Genomic DNA, 21,294 nt, shown 5'->3' on the forward strand with positions numbered 1-21,294 from the left:
ATTCTTCCAATGGGATATCATACTGAAATTCAACTTTGCAGCCAGGACCGTGAGCCCCAGTGGCTTCAGTGAGATGAGGGTCAATCTCATTGCATTTTCTATTGAAATTAAGTGTGTTTCCTGCTCTGGTTTTCCCAGCATGTCCCATCTCCCTCTGACTGCTGTTTACTCAGCGCTTTGTGAGTAGGTTCTCATTATCGTCTTTATTGTTGTGTTCAAATGCGCTGGTTATCTTATGTGTAAGCATCACTGGTGCTGGTGGCAAGTTGACAAAGGACCCCCTTCAGTTAAGAAAGGGATGAAGTAAAAGGTATGTCTTGTTCTGGTATTTCAGCTACAGGCAGTGGTTGAAGCCAGCATGCGAAAAAGGTCCAGTATGATCCCATCCTGTTTCCTCTCCCTATCTGTGTCACTCTGTTGCTGTGTTAGTGACACCACCTTTTTCTGACTAAAATCCAGGTGTTTATGGGGGTTATCTAGGCTTTACTTGGGTTATTTGGAGAAAAAAACCAATGAGGCTCATGTCCTACTTGCATTTTGCTTAGATATGGCAGAAGACCTTGTGGAGTTATAACATACCAGGGAAAAACAAACAAACAAATAAAAAAATGGGAAAATTCCTGCATCCTTTGTCTTTGCATGTTAGGAATTAGAAAAGTATAACAGCTTTTATAGTTCCTCATTAGTGTAAATAACCAAGAACAACCACCCTTATTTTGTCTTTGGTGGTTTTGCTAGGTAGTAATTCCTGCTATGGGAAAAAGCCAGGAAATGCATGGTTCAACACGTGTGAGTTCCCAGGGTCTCGTGTGTCATGCACTGGTCTCCATGCTGTCCGTGAGTGTCACCAAGAGACTGGTAGTTGATAGTTTGCCCTCGTTCTTCATGATTGTTGCACTGCTATGAATGAGTAGCAAGCAGTGAGACTTCTTGCTTTTAACGTGAAAGTTAGCTCAGAGATGGTGTAAGGCTCCAAATAAGCAGCCACAGTGAAAAACTACAACCTGGGAATATGACTGTTTAACTACAAAACGGGAATGTGACCAGATTTGGTGCTGCATGCTGCTCTACAGCTGGAGCTGGAAGGCCCATCTGCAGGGTTAAGAATCAAGCCTTTGTCAGCAGGCTGTTAGTGGCCGTGGGTCCTGCTCTGTTTCTTATTTATTTTGCAGTTCTTTGGTACCTACTGACATGCTGTGATCCACAGGTATCAATATCAATAATTTAAGCTGTGAAAGAACTCTGTGCAGATGAGCCTGAGGGACAGCCACAGGACTGGTTTAGCAGGAAGGCAATTGCCATGTTAAGCTGTCCAGGTTGTTTACCCACTTCTTGCTGCCTCACTGCGCCCTGGAGTCCCTAGTGCTGTTTTATTTGTTTCCACTTCTGAAAGCGGTTATTGTCTCAGAAGGTGGTTCTGGACGAATGATCCCCAGGAGCTGTGCATCTGAGGGAGAAAGCCTTGGGGCTAAAAAAGAAATAGGCTTTAGCTTAAGCACCCAAATCTTTCCAGACAACCTGAGGCTTGTAAGAGCAACTGAGGGAGCTGGGGTTGTTAGCCCGGAGGAGAGGAGGCTGAGGGGAGACGTTATCGCTCTCTACAACTACCTGAAAGGAGGTTGTAGTGAGGTGGGTGTTGGTCTCTTCTCCCAGGTCACTAGTGATAGAACGAGAGGAAATGGCCTCAAGCTGCATCAGGGGAGGTTTAGGTTGGATATTAGGAAAAACCTCTTTATTGAAAGACTGGTCAGGCATTGGAACAGGCTGCCCACAGAGGTGATGGAGTCACCATCCCTGGAGGTGTTAAAAAAATGTGCAGACACCACACTTCGGGACATGGTTTAGGAGACATGGTGGTGTTGGGTTGATGGTTGGACTTGATGATCCTAGAGATCTTTTCCAACCTTAATGATTCTGTGATTCTGGGTTTCTATAAATCTGTGTTTCAGGAACCAACCCCCTGCCCTGGGCAATGGAGGGAAGAGTGGTGAATTTTCCTGTGCCAGTTGGAATGACACTTTCTAACTCAGCTCCTATCAAAGCTTTGCCTGGATCTGAGTTTTATTCTTCTCAAGGAAATGTCGATACGAGTATTTTGGATATGGTTTCTGGTGTGCTTTTTCCCATTAGTTCAATGTGAACCCAAATTCTTCAATCTGAATCCAAATTCTTCAACAAAGTCAATATTTTTGTACATCTGTGCTTAACATCAGGGTCCAGATTCTGTATTTGGACCTTAAATAGAAGCATCTTGTTGCTCACTCTGAAAGTTAAGGAGTTTTATGTGTCTAACTGCAGGCCTCTGGTTCAGTAAATGTGTCTGGTTTTTACTTTCCACCCTATGTAACTGTGAGCAGTAACAATTTTTAAGTAGTATCTTGCCAAGGGCATGCCTGGCAGCTGCCTGGGTATAGCTAGCTGATGTGGTTCTGCTTTTAGTACAGATATAAATGAAGCAACAAACTTTCTTCCGAGGCTTCAGTTTTGTCCAAGGATATTGTATTTTTAGCTTTGTGTTAGCAGCTGGGGAAGTACTTACACGGTCACTTTGCTAATTAGTTTCACTATTATTTTTGAAGACTTCTCTAATATTTCAGTCCATTACTTTAACAAAATTCATTTATAATATCTATGAATTGAAACATTCTGTTGGCGTTGTGAATGTATATTAGTAAGTAACTATCTGCCTGTGTATGGGAAGTATATAACACTCTCGTGTGTGTTGTATAATCTGGAGACAGATCATCCCAAGTGAAAAGAAAGCTTCAAAAAAGAAATATTTGTAAAGGTACAGTGTAGCTGTTCCTTAGAAAACTAAAGTATAATGAAGTAAATGGGCAGAGTATTGTCTTACCACTATGGCAGAGTTAACTCTTATTATTTGTTATTATTTTAAGCTGTTTTCATCATTATTAATTATTATTAATCATTCATACTGATGATAGTAGTAAATAAAATCATGAAGTATTCATCTAATTTTTTTAGGGTTTCCAGTGAAACTCTTCTCAGACTTGGGGGTTAGCAAAGACTGACATTAGCATTTGCCATTGTAAGTTGGCATCTGGCTAAGTGCAGCTGGAGGTAAGTAGTCTAAGGCAGACCTCTGGAAAAGTTGGTCTAGAAGGGCCTCTCCAGAGTTGACTCACACAGCTCCTGCCTCTAGGAAAGGCTCAGATATTCCTATGTCACTCTTGACAATGTTTGTCTAATGTGTTTTTAAAAACGTTCCAACAATGGAGACTCCAGGCCTTTTTCTGCAACAGCAAGACATTGTTGACCCTTCAGTTTGTTATCTACAGTTTTCCTCCTGATATTTAAGATGCATTCAGCTTTATTGGGAGGAAGTTAACAGTATGCTAAGGATGCTACATTTATCTTATGATCTGGACAAGAACAAGAGGCTGTGGGTGGATCTTCGCAAATTCAAATGGCATAGTTTTATTCTTGGTTAAACAAGCCAGATGATTATGGCATGCATATCTAATGTGTGAAGAAATTTTCAAGGACACTTAGCAGAGGTGGAAACTTCAGTTACAGCTGTTCTGTGAGGCAGAAATAGTCCTAGGACTGTGTGCAAATCCACCTTATGAATTGATCCAAAAAAGCATCACACCAGAAGTCAAAGGATCTGAGTCCTGTGAATAAAATGCCCAGTGTTCACACTGCAGACTGGGGTCCTTGCATGTAAAAGTCATAGTTCATGGAAGTGATGAAATCTACCTTCTGCTAACCAGAGGGCAGAAGGCAGAGAGCAGGATGGCAGCCAGCAGCTCACTCCCTTTCCTGTGTGCTCAGGCAGCGAGGCCCATCTCCATGCTTGCCCCACTCTAGTCTCCAACCCTGCTGCAGGGGAATGAGCTGGACCCTTTCCAGGCTCCTGCCTGTGCCCTGTGTGGGCACAGTATGGTATAGTACAGTCCTGTACTGCAATTCCCCACTGCATCGGATCACAGGGCAGAGAACTGGCACAGTATACAAACACCTCTCTTCCTTCTCAGTCTCACCTTTTCCATGTAGTGGCTCCAGCAAGTGCATGTGGAAGAACAGCAAGATTTCTCTCACTGAAATGTGAGCATCCCAAATTGTGTGTGCAGAGGCAATGTGGTAATACTGCATTCACAGCTGAATCCACTTCTGCATAAAAGTGTCCCGTTCTCTTTTCCAGTGGTGAGCCTCACACCTCCGATTTGCAAGGCCAGGCTGGGCAGGTTTTCATATAGTTTGCCTCTCCAGAAAGATGCCTGAGATTGTTGTCTTCAGTGTTAATGCAAGAAGGAAATACTTATCTGAGCGCTTGCTGTTTTAAATGGATCGTTTCTGTATACTCACATTGGTTAGATGGCTTGACATAAAAGCATAGCATTCTCCTTCCACCCAAATTCCCTGATTTGAATTGTTATCAGCAGCAGAATTGCACAGGACGGTACACAGTAGGAGAACAATAGCTCCATTATGACCTACTAACATTGTAATCTAATTTGAGTTTAAAAAAAGACCTACATACTAACATCTCGAGCAGTAGGATAGCTGAATGCATTTTTATAGTAGAGAAACAGCAATCTGTGACAGTTTTTAAAGGAATTCGTGTTTCAGTATTATTTGGATTGCTATTTCTAACCAGTACACCATTTCAGTTGAATTAATGTTTCTCACCAGTACTGCTTAGGCAATCTTTGTGTTTCTTTTTGATTTTTTTTTTTTGGTTGTAATTTAAATGTTGAAAAGTTTGAATGGCATACGATGTTGAAATTAGCTTGTTAATTAAGGAATAGTGCCCCACTCTTGTTTCTTGAAATGCTGAAGACACAGAAAAGCCTTAATTTACTCATAATGGTCTAGATTAAGGATAATGGTGTAACTGCAGTGATCAGTCACGGCCTACATCACCAACTGAGCAGCTCACAGTCTCTAACGTATCTCCCATCAGGACAGCGCTGGGAGGTGGGATGTTCTGTTACCTCCGCTTGACAGGCTGAGGGATCTCAAAGCACAAGAGATTAAACAACCTTCCCAATGTCATGGCAGGACCTCTGTGACAAAGCAAAGAGTTTGGGTAGCAGCAGTTAAGATCCTTTGTCTCCAAGTGATACAGCTAGAACCCTTTAAAAAGAGCTGCTGCGCATTCCCATATGGACCAGGTTAGCTGTACTGCATATTAAAAACATGGCCACAAGCTATTTTTTGCTAATGCGGTATGCCACACTGGCACAACCAAAGTTACATTAGCATGAATTTCTTACCATCAAATGCAGCAAAACTGCAACTCTTGCAAGAACAATAAAGGTGTCATATGTGTACATTTAGGCCCAGCTCTTTCCCTCCTTGGAGATGGTGGGAATCCCTCCATTTATATAGTGGGCTCTTCATTGTTATCAGATTTCACTCTTCCTGTTGAAGACATCTCCTGTTGACATATTTAAGTGAGTTAGGGTAAAGTTATACAGGGGTTGTTTAAAGGATGAAGTTTAGGTTGCATGTTTAACTCTCACTACAAGCACTTTTGTTCCTGAGTCACATAGGCAGTTTAAAAACACTCCTTGCTCATTCTAATTAAAATCTGAATACTGGTCCTTGAGACAGGTCTCAGTTATATATACAGCGTGGCACCTGGTACTTGCTTCCATTCCCAGAGGGGAAAAATATTGATTGTTTCTTTTTGCCATTTGATTTTGGGTAACTGAGCTGTTTAATTTTCTGCAGGCAAACTGCATTCAGCCATTAACTTCAGTTGCTTAATTAATTTGAAATTTTCTAATTTCATTGTGCCAGTTGATATGCTTAAATGCATTTTTTGTACCAGTAGAGTTTTTCCAGCTTTTTAAAGACACATCAATACTGGTACCTTTTAATAGAGTTTTGCTTTCACAGTGTCCAGCTTATGAATTACACTTCCTAATACAGATTTAAACAAGCTATTATGAATACTGAGAAGACTGCAAGACTTGTAATGACAAATAATATAGGAAATTTCAAAAAGATAGAAGCCACTGCTCATGACCAAGTATATATGAAATTATATAGGTCCTAGCATCGTATATTAAAGATGGACTCTCTTAACATTGCGTAGATTTTACACAGTAAAGGCACAGAATTATTTAATAACTGAGAAAAGTCTTTGAATTTCTTTTTAATGTATTACATATGTTAGTTGTACATGTTCACTTCTGAAAGGAAAAATCAACATTCATCTCTAGCATGCAGATATTTGCCAGGCACACCTAAGTTGTCAGAATACCTGCCTAACATACATGGTGTGCCTATACCCCACTTGAAATACCGTATTTTGATTTCTGCCTGAATTACACAACAGTGGGCCTAATTCCCTTTTCCCCTCCTGTGCTGATTTTTAGATTTCTCTTTCCTGCTCTAAGTGCTCTCTAACATCTAATAACAGTTGTCATTTTCTGCTCTGCACTTTGTATAGTCTATTATTCTCCTGTAGAGACAGAGCATGGTCTGGATTTTAGATTTGTTTTTCTACACTTATTTTGTTTTCTGTTTGCATAACCTTACGAGTTTTCAGATATATGGAGCATTTAGGGCATCCAGTTTTGTCAATAGTCTCAGAGGGGAGAGAATAAGAGGGGGAGAGAAAGAGCAGAGTTAAGTTCCAATTGTATACATAAAACAATGCAAGTAATAAAAATACTTGCCTTTGTGTCAGTGGTGGTGTGGTAAATAATTGCAAGAGACCAGCTGAAATACCCAGTAAGAACTGGGTAAAACGAATAATGGCCAAGTTAGAAAATATATTAGCCTTTACTTGTCCTGAACTGTGATTGAGGTAATGTGAACTAAACCACTGTTAACTATGTTACGTGGTCAAAATATTTAAAGGTTTATTGATATCTTAAAAAGACAAACTTAACTGAACAGGAGTTCTACAGTGCATACATTTCTTGAACAAGAACCATGGCCAAACTTAGCTTTGTGAGACATGGCAGTTACAAAACTGGAAGACACATAATGGTGTCTCATATGCCTTGCAAAACCAAAGTAATTACAGGAATATTCCTCAAACCATATGGAAATGGGTGGCTTCTGCAACAAGGGACGGCCAAATTGATCATAGAGTTTATTAGGAATAAATAATGCCAGAATATAGAATCATAGAATCATTAAGGTTGGAAAAGACCTCTAGGATCATCAAGTCCAACCATCAACCCAACACCACCATGTCTCCTAAACCATGTCCTGAAGTGTGGTGTCTGCACATTTTTTTAACACCTCCAGGGATGGTGACTCCATCACCTCTGTGGGCAGCCTGTTCCAATGCCTGACCAGTCTTTCAATAAAGAGGTTTTTCCTAATATCCAACCTAAACCTCCCCTGATGCAGCTTGAGGCCATTTCCTCTCATTCTATCACTAGTGACCTGGGAGAAGAGACCAACACCCACCTCACTACAACCTCCTTTCAGGTAGTTGTAGAGAGCGATAACGCCTCCCCTCAGCCTCCTTTCCTCCAGGCTAAACAACCCCCGTTCCCTCAACCTCTCCTCATAAGACCTGCTCTCCAGACCCTTCACCAGCTTCATTGCCCTTCTCTCGACACGCTCCAGCATATCAATGTCCCTCTTGTAGTGAGGGCCCCGAAACTGAACACAATGTTCAAGGTACCCAGGTAGCTTGCAACCATTGCAGCAGAAGGGAAGATTAAGTGAAATACAGTGTATATACGTTGAAATGTAGAATAGAGACTTTGAAGATATTCAGATCTACTGGAGAGAAGCTGTAGCCTTCAATCTACATGGTTGGTTGCGCTCATGCACAAATTTGCTCTGCATGTGCATTCAGCTGCCTGGACATAAGCCAGCCCCAGTTCAAAAGCATGTTTGTGAAGCCCAGCCCAGATCACTCTGCCTCTGAGTGCAGTGTATTAGCTCAGGCACAGTGTCACCCTTACAAGGTCACAAGGGTTTTCAGTTTGGATCTGGCTGGAGGCCCATTAGATTGGTGTGAAGGCAAAGGGAGCTTGTATCTGCTTGTTGTGCTCGTTTATGTGCATCCCTTAAGAGCTTACCAGGCTCCAGGACTGGATAAGCATCCATTGTAAGACTAAGGTTCAGAAAAGGGAAGAGCATGCTCTGGAGTTCTTTTAAACAAAATTCCTTTAATTAAGCAAGTTTATAAATTACTTGTGGACTGGGTCATTCAAGTAGTTTTAAAGACCATGAAAAGGAAGGTTTAAGGCTTTTACTTAAAAGCAGGCTACACATACTTAAGGTACTGCTATGCCAGCCTTGTGCATTGTAGGGCCTGCAGGCATGCCTGAACTGCCGGACAGTTTTACCCACTTGCATCTCTCTGACTGCTTAGGCAGCTGCAGTCCAGACTGCTCCAAAACGGATGGCACTGTGCCTGCCACTGTGCTTGGCCGTTCATCCCTGTGGCTTCCCATTGCAAGTATGAGTTTTGTACAGCCACAGGAGAACTCGGCTGGTGGACCAACCTGGCTAAAACCCAGCCATTTCACTGTTGCTAGCTTTCAGCTGAGCAGCTTCTGGGATCCAGCCCACAGCGTAGCCACATGAGTGACGGCCCTGGCTCGATAAGGAAAGTGGCTGTGGGCAGGGGGAAGGGAGTGAGACCGCTCCTTTCAGTGCAGCACTGATTTTCACTGTGCTTCTTCTACAACCATCCCCGCACACTGCCTACCACCCTTCGAGTATGCCTGTATGGCACAATATCAAATTACTAAGCCCCTACTGAGGCACATCATTGCTCAGGTGGTGTGGGCGCTGATTCTGAGTTCCAGTCTGGCTCGGCTCACACTGGATCCAGGCATTGATTTGCAATGAATAGGAGTGATTGAAATCTAAGCTTAAGTACCACCACAATTTATCTTGACAATATCTGTGTGTTACTTTTTTTAAAATATATATACTTAATTTTATGAACCACGCGTAATTTTTTGGCCTCATGTTTCTTTTCCTGTGCTGAAGTCCTGAAAGCTGTATTAGGCCCATCATAGAAACTGGACATTGAGTTATGTGGATTCAGAGAGTGAAATCTTCTGAATGGAAATGATCTTGATGTTTCCCAGATGTGTTAGCAGGAAAGTTTTTTTCTCAGATCACATTAAAAAAAGTGAAAAAGTGGAGTGTATCAAAGAATCGACTTTTAACAATCAACATTGCAGGAAAGGATGGGAGACTGACTAATAGGAAGCAGCTCCACATTTTCCAGCTTTCATACATCACCTGTGCCTTTTCTGATAGCCTTAAACTTTGACAAATACTGATTGGTGGAAGTCAAAGATGAGGAAGTGTAAAATAATTTGATATTGTTTTGAGGGATGGTCTGTCAAAACCCGGCACAGCCTTAATGACAAACTGCTATTATAGTATCTTAGTAGCTAGGAAAAAAAAGTCTGTCCTTCAATGTAGGATAATCTGCTTGCAAAACATGCTTTGACAGGCATTTTAGGCACAATGTGTGGTTACTTTCACAGTTATTACTGTGGAATAGCATTTAGTTCTTCAGTAAGAGGTATCCCTTGAGGAGTAGAAGGTGAAGCACAACTAGAATTTGCATAGTTTTAAGTTACACATTTTTCTATAAATAGAGTGCCTATTAAAATGAAAAAATGGAGCACCTACTAAATCTGCCATGGATTTCAGTGGGAACAGAAGTGGGTCATAGGTCTGCATAGAAACTCATAAAATAATGAAATTTTATGCATGGCAGTGCCAGCACAATGCCCCAGATTCTCCATCAGGTTTTGTACTGTTCTTTTTCCACATAGATTTGAGTTCCTGCAGTGACTCTTGATCTAATATTGTTCGTATTTGTAATACATTTCAACAAAAAGGCATGATTAGCCTTGTGTTCTGGATATTGGCTTGTCTCTGTGGGCAACTTTTTTCAGCTCTTATTATTTATGTCTTACCCACAAGCATAGAAGTTGCGTAGTAACCAACCCTCACTGACAAGGTTACCTTATATCATTGCAGCATAGTAAAGGTGGCAAAAAATATATTAAAATCCTGTCAAATTACATTTACAGCTTTTACATTATTAAGGTCCTTTTTGTTGCTAGTGCATTGTAGAAGGGCTATGGAGAGATGGAGGCCTCGCCTACACCTGCATCAGTGGAGGAGGAACAGGGTTAGCAGCTGAACATGGAAACTAAGATATTGAATAAACAAACAGCCAGATGTTAGGCTAACACATCAAATCCAGGCAATGTCTATCCAACAGCGAGCCAGGCTTCCAGGATTTTCCATGTGCTACGCTCTGGAAGAGGCATCTTTTATAAGGCAAAACTCAAAGCCCAGTTCTGCAGAGAGTCTAGTATTGCTGCTCACTTAGGTGACTTTTTAGCATTACATCTGGATCAATAAATGTTCATTTTGGTTAAGACTATTGGAAGTCATGAAAGCTTATTATGATGTCTGAAAATATTCTAGTTTCTATAGAATTTTTTAAATTTACACAATTCCAGTGATCACATACAGGTGTGACTGCTGTGGTAGCTTGGTAGAAAAGGCTATTTGTAATTAAAGTAATACATACCTAAAATTTTAGATTACCGAAAGGCCTCACAGAAAAATAATTATTTCTGAGTTAGTACCTAGGATATAATATTGTCAACATAAAGGTGTGAGCGGTGTTAAAAGGTAGCGTTGCCTTAGAAATATCATACCATATGGCTCGGCATTCCATATCAGATTATTGATTCCAGTTATCATTAGCAGTTATAATCAATATTTTAGTTTTAAAAATCTAACCAGTTGTGCAACAGGGATACATTACAGAGCAAATTCCTTCCATGAGTGGTTGATCCATTTATGCCAATAAATAAGATTTTATTATCCTTATCTTGCTTCTTGTGTGAACAATTTGAAGTTTTCAGTTTTCTTTTATCTCTTCTGAATAACAGAGACATGCTGACTGAAACACATTGGTAGGAGAAAAAGAAGTTAAATGTAAATGAACCTGTCTTAACTGCTGTCATTTAATATCTAGATATGAATAGAAACACTTCCTGACAAATGTGTGGCACCTATTTTGCTTATATCTAATGCTACTGGAAGACTTTTCATCGATATGTGATATCTCCCACCCAGCTCCTGAGCATTAGGCTGTATTGAACAGAGGAGCCAAGAGATTAACAGAGCACTGACCCTCTCCCCAACCCTTATAAGCAGTCATGAATGTAAGAATATAAAATATTTTCTCATTTTGATTTTTGTGTTCACAGTTCTTATATGTTTCCTTTGCTGAAGTCAATTTCCTAGTGATTTTTAATGGCTCAGAATCTGTGGGTGTTTTAGCAAAGTTCACCTATGGGCCAGTTGTACAGGACATTCCAGCTGGTTTTTCTAACCACAGAAATGTAGTAGACTAGGAAAAAAATGTGGAAAAGAAATGCTTCCATCTCCTGTATCTTGTATTTCAATTCTCTGTGATTTTTAATTTTGCTAAGTTCTGACAGGCAGAATTTTGCAGTTTCCTGCAAAGTAGGTTGTCCCTTTGCCCACAGAGTTTGTGGTTCTCTCGCTGTGCACTGTGTCAGTAAAGAACCTTCTGCCTGCTCTCACAGAGTCCAGGACTGGTATGACTCCTCTGCTAGATGCAAAATGATTACAATCTCCAAAACCCCGATGTGTTTCAGAAGAGGGAAAAGTTTACCCTCCAGGTTCAGGTTGCCATCAAAAGTCACAAAGAAGCTTCCCAGGATCCCATTTGTCATTAAGGGAGGGACTTCTCTGTTGTACTGTAGGATCTAGGATATATTCTTATGGCAGTCATGTAATTTATATTGATCTAGCAACATTATCCATGTGTATTGTCACTTCAGTAGCTGATAACTTGGTGTACTTTTGTACCAGGTCTGGCCAGGATGGAGCTCCTGGCTTCCCATATAGTGCTGTGCTTTGCTTTTGTGGCTGGGCAGGGTTGATAATACACCAGCGTTTTGGCTATTGCTGAGCAGTGCTTGCACAGTGTCAAGGCTTTCTCTCCAAACCACCTCTCCAGCCCCAAGGCCAGTAGGTTGGGGGTGGGCAAGAGGTTGGCAGGGGACCCAGTCAGGAGAGCTGACCCAAACAGACCAAAGTGACTTTCCGTACTGTATGGCATCATGCTTAGCAATAAAAGCTGAGGGAAAAGAAGAGGATGCAGGGACATTCCTTGTTATGGCATTTGTCTTCCCAAGCAATCATTGCAGGTGCTGAGGCCCTGCTTTCCAGGAAGTGGCTGGACATCTGCCTGCTAATGAGAAGTAGTGAGTAAATTCCTTTTCTTGCTTTGCTTGCATGTGCAGCTTTTGCTTTTCTTATTAAACTGCCTTTATGTCAACTCAGGAGCTTTTCCATCTTACTTTTTCCCTCTCTGTTAAGGAGGTGTAGTGCAAGAGCATTTGGGTGGGCGTCTGGCAGCCAGCCAAGGTCAACCCATTGCAATTGTGTTACATAGGACTGTATTTTAAGATGGGACCAACCTGACAAATCTCAGTAAGCATATTTGGCACAGTTAGTTCTACAAAGTTCAGATCATGCTCATTGTGTACATACTCGGGCATTAGGGTAGCTTTTGTTCACTCAGATATCAGTACAGGACTAGGATTATGTCAATGTGAAGCCCATCTGCATAGAACGCATTTACAAAGAAATGATGCTTTTTCAATTGATGGTGATCTATGGTTTGCAAAATAAAAGATTAAAGATTTGACATACATTTATTTATACATTTGACATTATGCAGGCTCTCCATTTTTCTCTTCCACAGATCATGTCTTCACCATGACTGAAGGCCCAGGAGCTATTAGCACAGTCAATAATCAGGAGGGTTGCTCACTCCGCTACCAGCAGATGAGATTATGTCAATATGAAACTCAGCTTCAGATTGTATTTCCTGCAAAGGATTAGAAGTAGGGAACTGTGAAAGGCCACATGAGAATGGTATGGGGAACCGTACAAGGGGGAAAATTAATTTGAGGTGAGCAAGAACAGTTTCTCTCATTTGTTGCAGGGAGAAAATGCATGAGAAAGCAGGGTAAAATATTGGTGGATGTTATGAATAAATGCAACTCTCCAGAAAGCCCTTTCTTAAACAGTACAGTCCTGGTTCACTCAACCATATGAAATTACAATTAGTCATGTCCCAAACTCAGTACAGACTTGCTGAATAGGCTGTTTATATAAGATCCCTGTAGCAGACTTAGGCGTCATCGCATAGAAAATGAATCTAGTATAAAAAAATCAAAGAGTTTCTCCCATAAGAAGCTGTAGCATGGCTAAAATCTTGATGCCAAAATCAGCTGTTTGCATGTGCAAGAGTCATACATATTTCAAGCTAGAACTCAGATAATTTCTGCAGGTGAATATGGCATCAGTATACCCAGTACAAAAGCTACTGCATTGACCAAAAGATGCAGCATGAAATCCTAGCCTCACAGAAATGAGTGGAAGCCTTTCCATGAGATTGATAGGATCATGTTTATTAATCACTATGGCTAGCAGAAGCTCGTGGAGCAAAGGAGTGCAATGACTTTGAGATCAACCTGCCGGGTGTAAGTAAACACCCAATGAACTTTTGCAGGATGCCACAAACAGTGATGTGCAGTTGCTTCTTGTAAAAATGACAGCAAGCAACCTCCTGCTTTACAATGAACAGGTGGTAAAATTTTGTAGCTCAGTGTTTGCGAGTCTCCAAATTGGAGCATGAAAACTTTGCCTGTAAAAAGGATATTTTGGAGCTTTTTCCCAGAGTCTGGTAGGTGTATGAGCTGGATATTCAGCTGGAAACAGACTTCTTGCTTAGAAGTGTTCTTTGACATTTCTTGAGGTAATTTCTGTTAGGGACATTTGAAAACCAATGCATTCAAGCAAGTGACTTAACTTTTTTTTTTTTCTCCCTGAATGGGTAATTCAAGCATGCAAAGCCATGCTTGTGTCTACAGTCACAAATATTCCTATTCTGCTTTTATACAGCACCTTATCCTGGGAACTGTGTGCAGTAGTAGAGCTAATGTGTGTTATGATAATACAAATAGTAAATACAGGAATAATCAGCAGCAGATGGGATCTTCACGCAGCTTTGCTGAGGAGTGTGTAGAAACATCACTGCAGTGCAGTAGGCCACACAACAAGGGATGAGGGAGCAGTCAGGATTCCTATAATTGAAATTAACTGTATGTTGTTTCAATTAATTGTTCCAATTAGTCTCTCTTTCTTTTCAGTTATGCCTTTCTGTAACATTGTCATCTGGGATGCTGTGAGAAATTGAAAATGCCCTAATGGTCAGATGTTCATCAATTAAAGAACTTTGTATTTCTAATTAGCTCCCTGAGAAGAATTCGTTGTACGAATGAAAAATTTTGTAGGTGGAATGAGTGAGGAGTTGTTTTTATTACAAAAGTAATTTTTCTTTCAGTGATAGGATTACTTCTGTTGCCAAAAATAATTCTAAAAAAGCCTTAACAGAGAAGAGAAGAAGGAAACAGCTGGTTTGTTTCTGTCTAGCAAGGCTTTCTTCTTCTTGTGAGCTATCTTTCACAATGATTTAGTAACTACTGTGCAAACAACACAACAGCTTTAAATGACTTTAAAAAATATCCAAAATAATAATCCAAATTAAAACTACCAAAGATACTTTTTATGAAGTCAGATCAAGAGGTTTTTAGTCAGTGAGACATTTCCTGACAAAGACTGAGAAAAAGCGATTAGGTTCTGGATCTGGTTAAAATATTTCTGAGTTTATATTGGTGTGGAGTTTTTTTTTTTAATGGAAAACTGAAGTCTGAGATGCAGTTTCAAAAGCTTTCTTTTCTTTTTCCCCAATTTTTATTTGCACTGGAAGTTCACACAGTACTGAGAACAGTTGCTAGCAGTTTTTACCCCTGAGGCTGTAAATGCAAAAGGACAGAAAGCTCTGACTAAAAGCATGGCCTAACAGATGCTTTCTGCCACAGCCTGTAACCATCTCCAAATCCAGGTGTAACTATCTCACTGCCTTGGTATGTTAAGAGTCAAGGAGACCGGTTTTTCGAATATTTAGGTGTGGCACACAGCCTGCACCCTAAGCCAGACCTCCAAAGCAAAGGCCTCCAATTTAAGAGCTCATCCACAAATGGAGCTATTCATGACTATGTCTAGGGTTAGGCAGTTGCATAAGTACAGCTCGTGAATGGATGTGCCTTCCTACATGACTTTCAGACAGCAGAGCTGCCCAAGAAACTGTGCTTATTTTCTGCTTATCCTCCATTAGGAATGCTGAGACAGATCTCTAAAGTTATTTAGTTATGGTGTTGCTTCAGCTATGGTGATCCAAGGACATTTTGTCACATAGAGGTGACAAAACTTAGGGAAATGTACGATCTTATACCTCAGCTATGTTATATGGTACGGCCAGGTGGCACATGATGCCTTCAGCAGCAGCTGTCATCTTCATCAAAGATATTTTAGCAACACGACCTAACTCAAATCCTTAGTCTTCCTGTCTCATTTCTGGTCTTTGCCTAAGAGAATATCTTTACAGTAATCGCCACAGATTTGAGCACTGGATTAAATTTTCTCTATATATGTACATGTGTACAGGCACATATGTGTGTATAAGTGTAAGTGTACCTATACACACATATAAAAATAAATATATATATACATCTCTGTATTTTAACTAACTTGTAAGACAACTTCCATTGCAGCCTTTGCTTATGATTTCCACATAAGAAAATCTGCAGTTAACCAAAATGCTGAAATAGGTGAGGCTCATAACTTCTCCATCCTAAAACTTGTTTGTCAAAGGTTTCTGATACTTTTGGAACCTCCTAGTAAAAATAGGATAAACAGCACCTGAAATAGTCTATTTTTATATTGAGCAAAATTCATCACCTTTGCCACAGCATTTAAAAGGTCATAAACTTAGTTTTGTGCATGCCTCCGTACTGACAATAAGATGCATTTAATAACCTCTAACACTGACCTAGCAGGAGCATAAAAATCAGCTTTTTGATAGATTATCCACTAAATAAAATGTTTTTATAGGTAGCTTTTGTACTTCTGACATAAGTGTTGTTCAAACACTTGTACTTCTCTTACTCAATCAGATGAAAAGAACAGAGCAGGGCATCTTACTTGCAAAATGCTTAAAAGCTGTAATAAGAATTCCCTGCAAGTCCTGTCCTACCAGTGAAGAGATTTATGTAACCAAAAATGATTTATACAGAAATGAACCCCATCTCCTTTTCTTATGATTTACGCCACTTTCATGTGTTCTTGGGGGAGCAAGGAGGAAGGTTACATTAGAACAAAGAAGCGTTTGGCAAACGATAAATCATGGCTTCTCAAAAGCCAGTCATGCATTTATCTGTTTAAACAGTATTCCTGGAGTGACAGTACAATGGTCCTGTCCATAAGCAGTGTGCAAGTTCACAATAGCCTTAACTCCCAGACCATACATTCCTGCTGCCTCTTTTGTGTTGGCATTAGCAGCTACAAGGCTGTGTTGTGAAAACGAAGCTTTTTTTTTTTTTTGTGGGATAAATGTTCTGCAACCTTAGTGAGCATTTCACATTGCTTTGGCTTTTACAACCCACAATTAATTGGGAGGGTAAGAAAAAGAAGTGTTTATGAGTACAGTTAAGTCCATACTTATTCTGTTCTGCATAGGAAAAGAGGACTAAAGGAAATCAGTCAGAAAGGTACATGAATTGCCTAGGTTATCAGGGCATGCTGTTGCTCTCTCCTCCTTCTCCATTTCCAACACTTTCTCACTTGATTGAATTGCCAGTGATATGTGTGTTTCCTGCTAGCACTTCTCAAGCATCCCATCTTCTCTGTGTTTATTCTCTGTTTAATGGCTATTTCTTCCTTCTTTTTCTTAATATTGAGCTCCTTAAATTCCTACTCTGTCTATAGTTTCCATTTCTAGCTGATCCTACTCCATAAAATAGGATTGCACAGCAGCCCTTTCAAGGATGAAGGAACTCCACCATTTGCTTTTATCAGTCATCATGTCCCGGTAAAGAGTTTCTGGTACTGTGAAATACTGAACTTCAAAATCTTTGACATTGGGTTTTGCAGATGGGTGACTAGACTGCATGGTGGTAGTAAAAAGTAGGAAGAGAGATTATATCCTTCGCTGTAATTGTAGTAATAAGCTTCTGGATATTATTTCTAGGTACCTTGGAATATTTATTTAATATTGGGGTAATTTTTAGTTTTATTATGCTCCTCTTTCTTATATAGAAAAGATTAAGAGCTAGAAAACCTGATGTCTCTCAAAATAAACCTGTTTGTTCTGTTTTATATAAGCTCAAAGGCATGCCCACTGTCCTGTTTTGAAGGAATTGTGAAATGCCTGTAATAATTATTTTTTACAGAAACAAATGCCCTGGGCATGCCAAGTGGGGTATGTTCTGTATCAAATACCCATGGACTGAGATATCAAAGACCCCTCCCACCGGTGCACACCAAATGGTTCACTACATGCAGAATGCTAATTTGTGTACACGTGGTAGTTTTTTACGTGTGCTGCTGCAGAGCTCGTCGTCTCAGATGGTGAGTGATTCTGTCATCCTTTGGCTCAAACTACTGATTCAAGATGATCTATTGCCCCTTTCTGCAAGGGGGTATTCCTGTCCCCAGATGTCTCATGGCAAGACATGCCACTCCCTCCATGCACATTAAAAGTCTGTATTGGAGTTAGAATTTCAGCTCAGCAAGGAAGTCTGGAGCCAGCTTAGGAGCTAAGGAACAGCTTCAGGGAGCAACGGAGCAGGAAAAGATGGGTCCTTAGGCACAAAGACTGAATCAAGTGATGCCACAAGGATGTTCCTTTTTGGGGCGAGTGAACTGGAGATCCTGGAGGCAGGGGTGAGGCATGGAATTCTAACTGCTCTGCTGAGGAAAGGAGTCTTTTGCTGCCTGGGAACAAACCTGGGTGAGGACACCTTTCATGCGGGTCCTTCGTGGGACAATAGTCTGAGTGATTGCGGGGTCTGAATCCCCTTCCCTGCAAGGTGTTTTGACAAACTTTATAACTACAGTCCCATTCTTTTGTTGAGATTAAAAAGGTGACTTTTGGCTAAAATTGCCAAATATACTATTAGATGTTTAAAAATTATATTGTTTGCAGTGAAGCAGCCCAAATTACAAGCTGCCTCCATTCTTCTTTTTCGTTAGGATCCTGGGGGTCAGGTTCTGATCTCAGATAGTTCAAATCCTGATTTCCCTTATAGACAACCCATAGAGAAGAAGACATCTTGGAGCCACCAGACTGGACTATTAGCCAACTATGTGCATACTTCTTGAAGGAGTTTTCTGCAGGTTTTTTGTGGAAGAGCTCTTGTCCAAAACAGAGGACACCAGTGAGCACACTCTCCATCCATCCACTGCTGTGGGTATTGTCTCATGCAATTCCAGAAACCTGTTCATGACAGAATAGAAGATTTGGCAAGTGATTGTAATGTACTTTAATAGCCCCTAACATTTCAAAGGGAAGCAGAAGCCAAGATTTAAAAAATGCTTTTTAACCCATAGTCTCAAGACATCCATTATTACAATAAATGTCTAATACTGTATCTAATATTGCCCATCTCAGCTAAAATAGGAGATGAGTCGACTGCACAACCTTTCTTTCCAGGGCAGAACTTTGGGAAAGTCTCTTTGCCTTGGCTCACAGCAACTGTTGTTGTTATTTTCATTACTGCCACCATCATCATCATCACTTGTAAACAAAAATCCATCATGTACATGTGCTATTTGTAGCTATTTTCTTGAGGATTTTGAGACAGATATTATGTGCAGTGTGCTGCAGACTTCATTTATCTTAAATTGCTTTGTCAGAGATTGTTTTTTTGAGGACCATTTACTAGGGATGCCAACGGTAGCAGAGCAAAAATCAAAGGCTACCTCTGTGTTTTATGGGAGAGGTAGCTGGACTGGCACCGGGGACCCTCTGCCAAGCAGTAGTCAAATGTAGGCCTATAAGGCACCTATGTTAATGGCACACATCACTTTTAGAACTACAGGAAAATGTGACTTATGCATTAGGTGATACAAAATATAGCCTGTGTGTTTCTGAGTGTGGTAAGCTATAAAATAACAGTGTCATCATGCAACTCTAGACTGTTCACCCCTAGCTTCTCAGACCAGATCCGGGACTTCCTTGACCTGAGGTGAGAGAAGACTCCATAGTCAGGAGAGCAATCATTGCTTTCATACTTAACAGCCGCTGATGAGCTCTGAGGACCCTCTATGCAAATAGCCGTCGAACAGCAGAGGGCTAACAACAGAGTCTAAAACCAGTGTAAAACTAACAATTTAGGCTTTATTAAAACTGTCACCAGATTTTTGAAATATAGATTATGGAGTCTCTCTATTGCACTATACTAAATTAATGAAACCCACCACAGATTCCTCAGTTCTAGTATTAGCCATGGTTGTAGGGAATTGACCAGGAACCGATTATGAAAATACCTTTGTCCTCCTCAGTTGGCTATAAAATTTTCATCTTCTCAGATGAGGCACTACAAGCCTTCCGCATTAGGAGCTATAAATAATTAACTTCTGAAAAAATTATTTAAAATATACGGTGGAAAAGGGCAATGCTGAGACAAAGCTTAAACAGGCCACTTGCCAGAGGCCATGAGACCTGTGCAGAGTTTTTTTTCTTAGGTGTCTTTTACCCCACTGTTTATCAAACAGACCTTTTTGGGTCAATTTCTCCAAACTGGCTTCTTTTTTGTGCTTTCTTTTGTGATCCAGCTATTTCAAAATAAATAGCATTATCTGGACAGAAGACCCTTGAACAAGAGTGTACCGGGATGGTACAGAGCTGGCAGATGATGCCACTGAAACTCAAAAAGCCTTAGGACTTCTCTTGCCTTTGCCAAGAGCTAAGGACAACTCCACCAGCAGTCTGGATGGAGAAGTAGTAAAACAGAAGATGGAATTTATCCTGCTTCTCTGCTATCCTCAGTACACCAAGGAAACCACATCTGCATCTGGGTTTTTTCTGTTTAAGAGTACCAACACCTGAGCTACAGAGCAACATATTAGTGTACTTGAGAGGAGAATCAGACAGCAAATAAGTTTATTCAAATACTTTGAAAAGACACCCTGTATCTTCAAGTCTTTATCTTGGGCTTTTTTTCACTGTGATATACAATCTATTTTTTGACGGCCAGCCTGTTAAAGCAGTCGCAGACAATAATTAGTGCTAGTGTGAGCCAAAATTTAGTCATTCAGTTTCCATTTTGTAAGGTTTAGGTTACATAGATAGCTTGTAAAATAATTCTAACTGATAGGAAAAATTAATTCAGTAATTAAGTACCTGTCCAAAACAAATGGACCTATGGGTATTCCCAAAATATATGGTCCAAATTAGTGCTGATCAAGTCATAGTATCTGCATTTGTCTCATATACTGGCACTTCTAATCAACCAGAGCATGGCTCAGTGCCTACACTATACAGCTTTTCCTGTTAGGTATCTTCAGTGGATACCCAAAAAGCAGCTGAGAATGCTGTTGAGAATGATTGATTACTGGCTCCTTGTATTTTTAGGGACTTTCTGTTCAATTCTTTACCTACAGACCTGAGGAATTGAAGGAATTTTGGAGACAGCAGTTCTGGTGGATCTGACTTAGAGAGGCTTTGAGGCCCATACTGATAGGAGATGCTACTCAATTAATATTTTTATCTTTAGATTTGATTTTATTTCCCCTAATGCTACAATGGGAAGTTGTATTTATAGCACTTTAAGCAGCCATGATCCTCTCCCCGCTAGTTTATACTGTGAGGCCACCAGCCACTTGAGACCTCTTCAGCCCAAAGATTTAAAGTGCAGCTGACTAGTGAGGCATAGAATCATAGAATTGTTTAGTTTGGAAAAGACCCTTAAGATCATCAAGTCCAACTGTTAACCTTGCACTGCCAAGTCCACCACTAAACCATGTCCTTAAGCACCACATATGCATGTCCTTTAAATAACTCCAGGGATGGTCATGCAACCCTTCCTTGGGCAGCCTGTTCCAAACATTGACAATTGTTTCAGTGAAGACATATTTCCTAATATCCAATCTAAACCTCCCCTGGCACAAGCTGAGGCCATTTCCTCTTGTTCTACCACTTGTTAGTTTGGAGTGGAGACCAGCACCCACTTCACTACAACCTCCTTTCACGTTGTGGTAGAGAATGGTAAGGTTCTCAGCCTGCTTTTCTCCACGCTAAACAACCCCAGTTCCCTCAGCTGATCCTCCTAAGTCTTGTGCTCTAGACCAGCCTCATTGCCCTTCTCTGGACATGCTCCAGCACCTCAGTGTCTTTCTTGTAGTGACAGGCCCAAA

The 21,294-nt window shown here is 40.6% G+C and overlaps 1 long non-coding RNA gene across 3 annotated transcripts in view; it reads left to right on the top strand.

The window, feature by feature from the left end:
* LOC142050088 (uncharacterized) overlaps positions 1–21,294 on the top strand; it is a 45,866-nt gene that overhangs the window by 10,498 nt on the left and 14,074 nt on the right. Inside the window, exons 3-4 of one of the 3 annotated variants that reach the window (XR_012657918.1) lie at positions 12,734–12,943; positions 17,328–18,015. The exons of the other annotated variants lie outside the window; for them this stretch is intronic. This is a non-coding gene — a long non-coding RNA (uncharacterized LOC142050088). Of the gene's footprint in view, positions 1–12,733; positions 12,944–17,327; positions 18,016–21,294 lie in introns of those variants that run through there. 3 annotated transcript variants of the gene reach the window in all.

This window comes from Phalacrocorax aristotelis, chromosome Z (assembly GCF_949628215.1).
Source record: "Phalacrocorax aristotelis chromosome Z, bGulAri2.1, whole genome shotgun sequence".
NCBI lineage: Eukaryota > Metazoa > Chordata > Aves > Suliformes > Phalacrocoracidae > Phalacrocorax > Phalacrocorax aristotelis.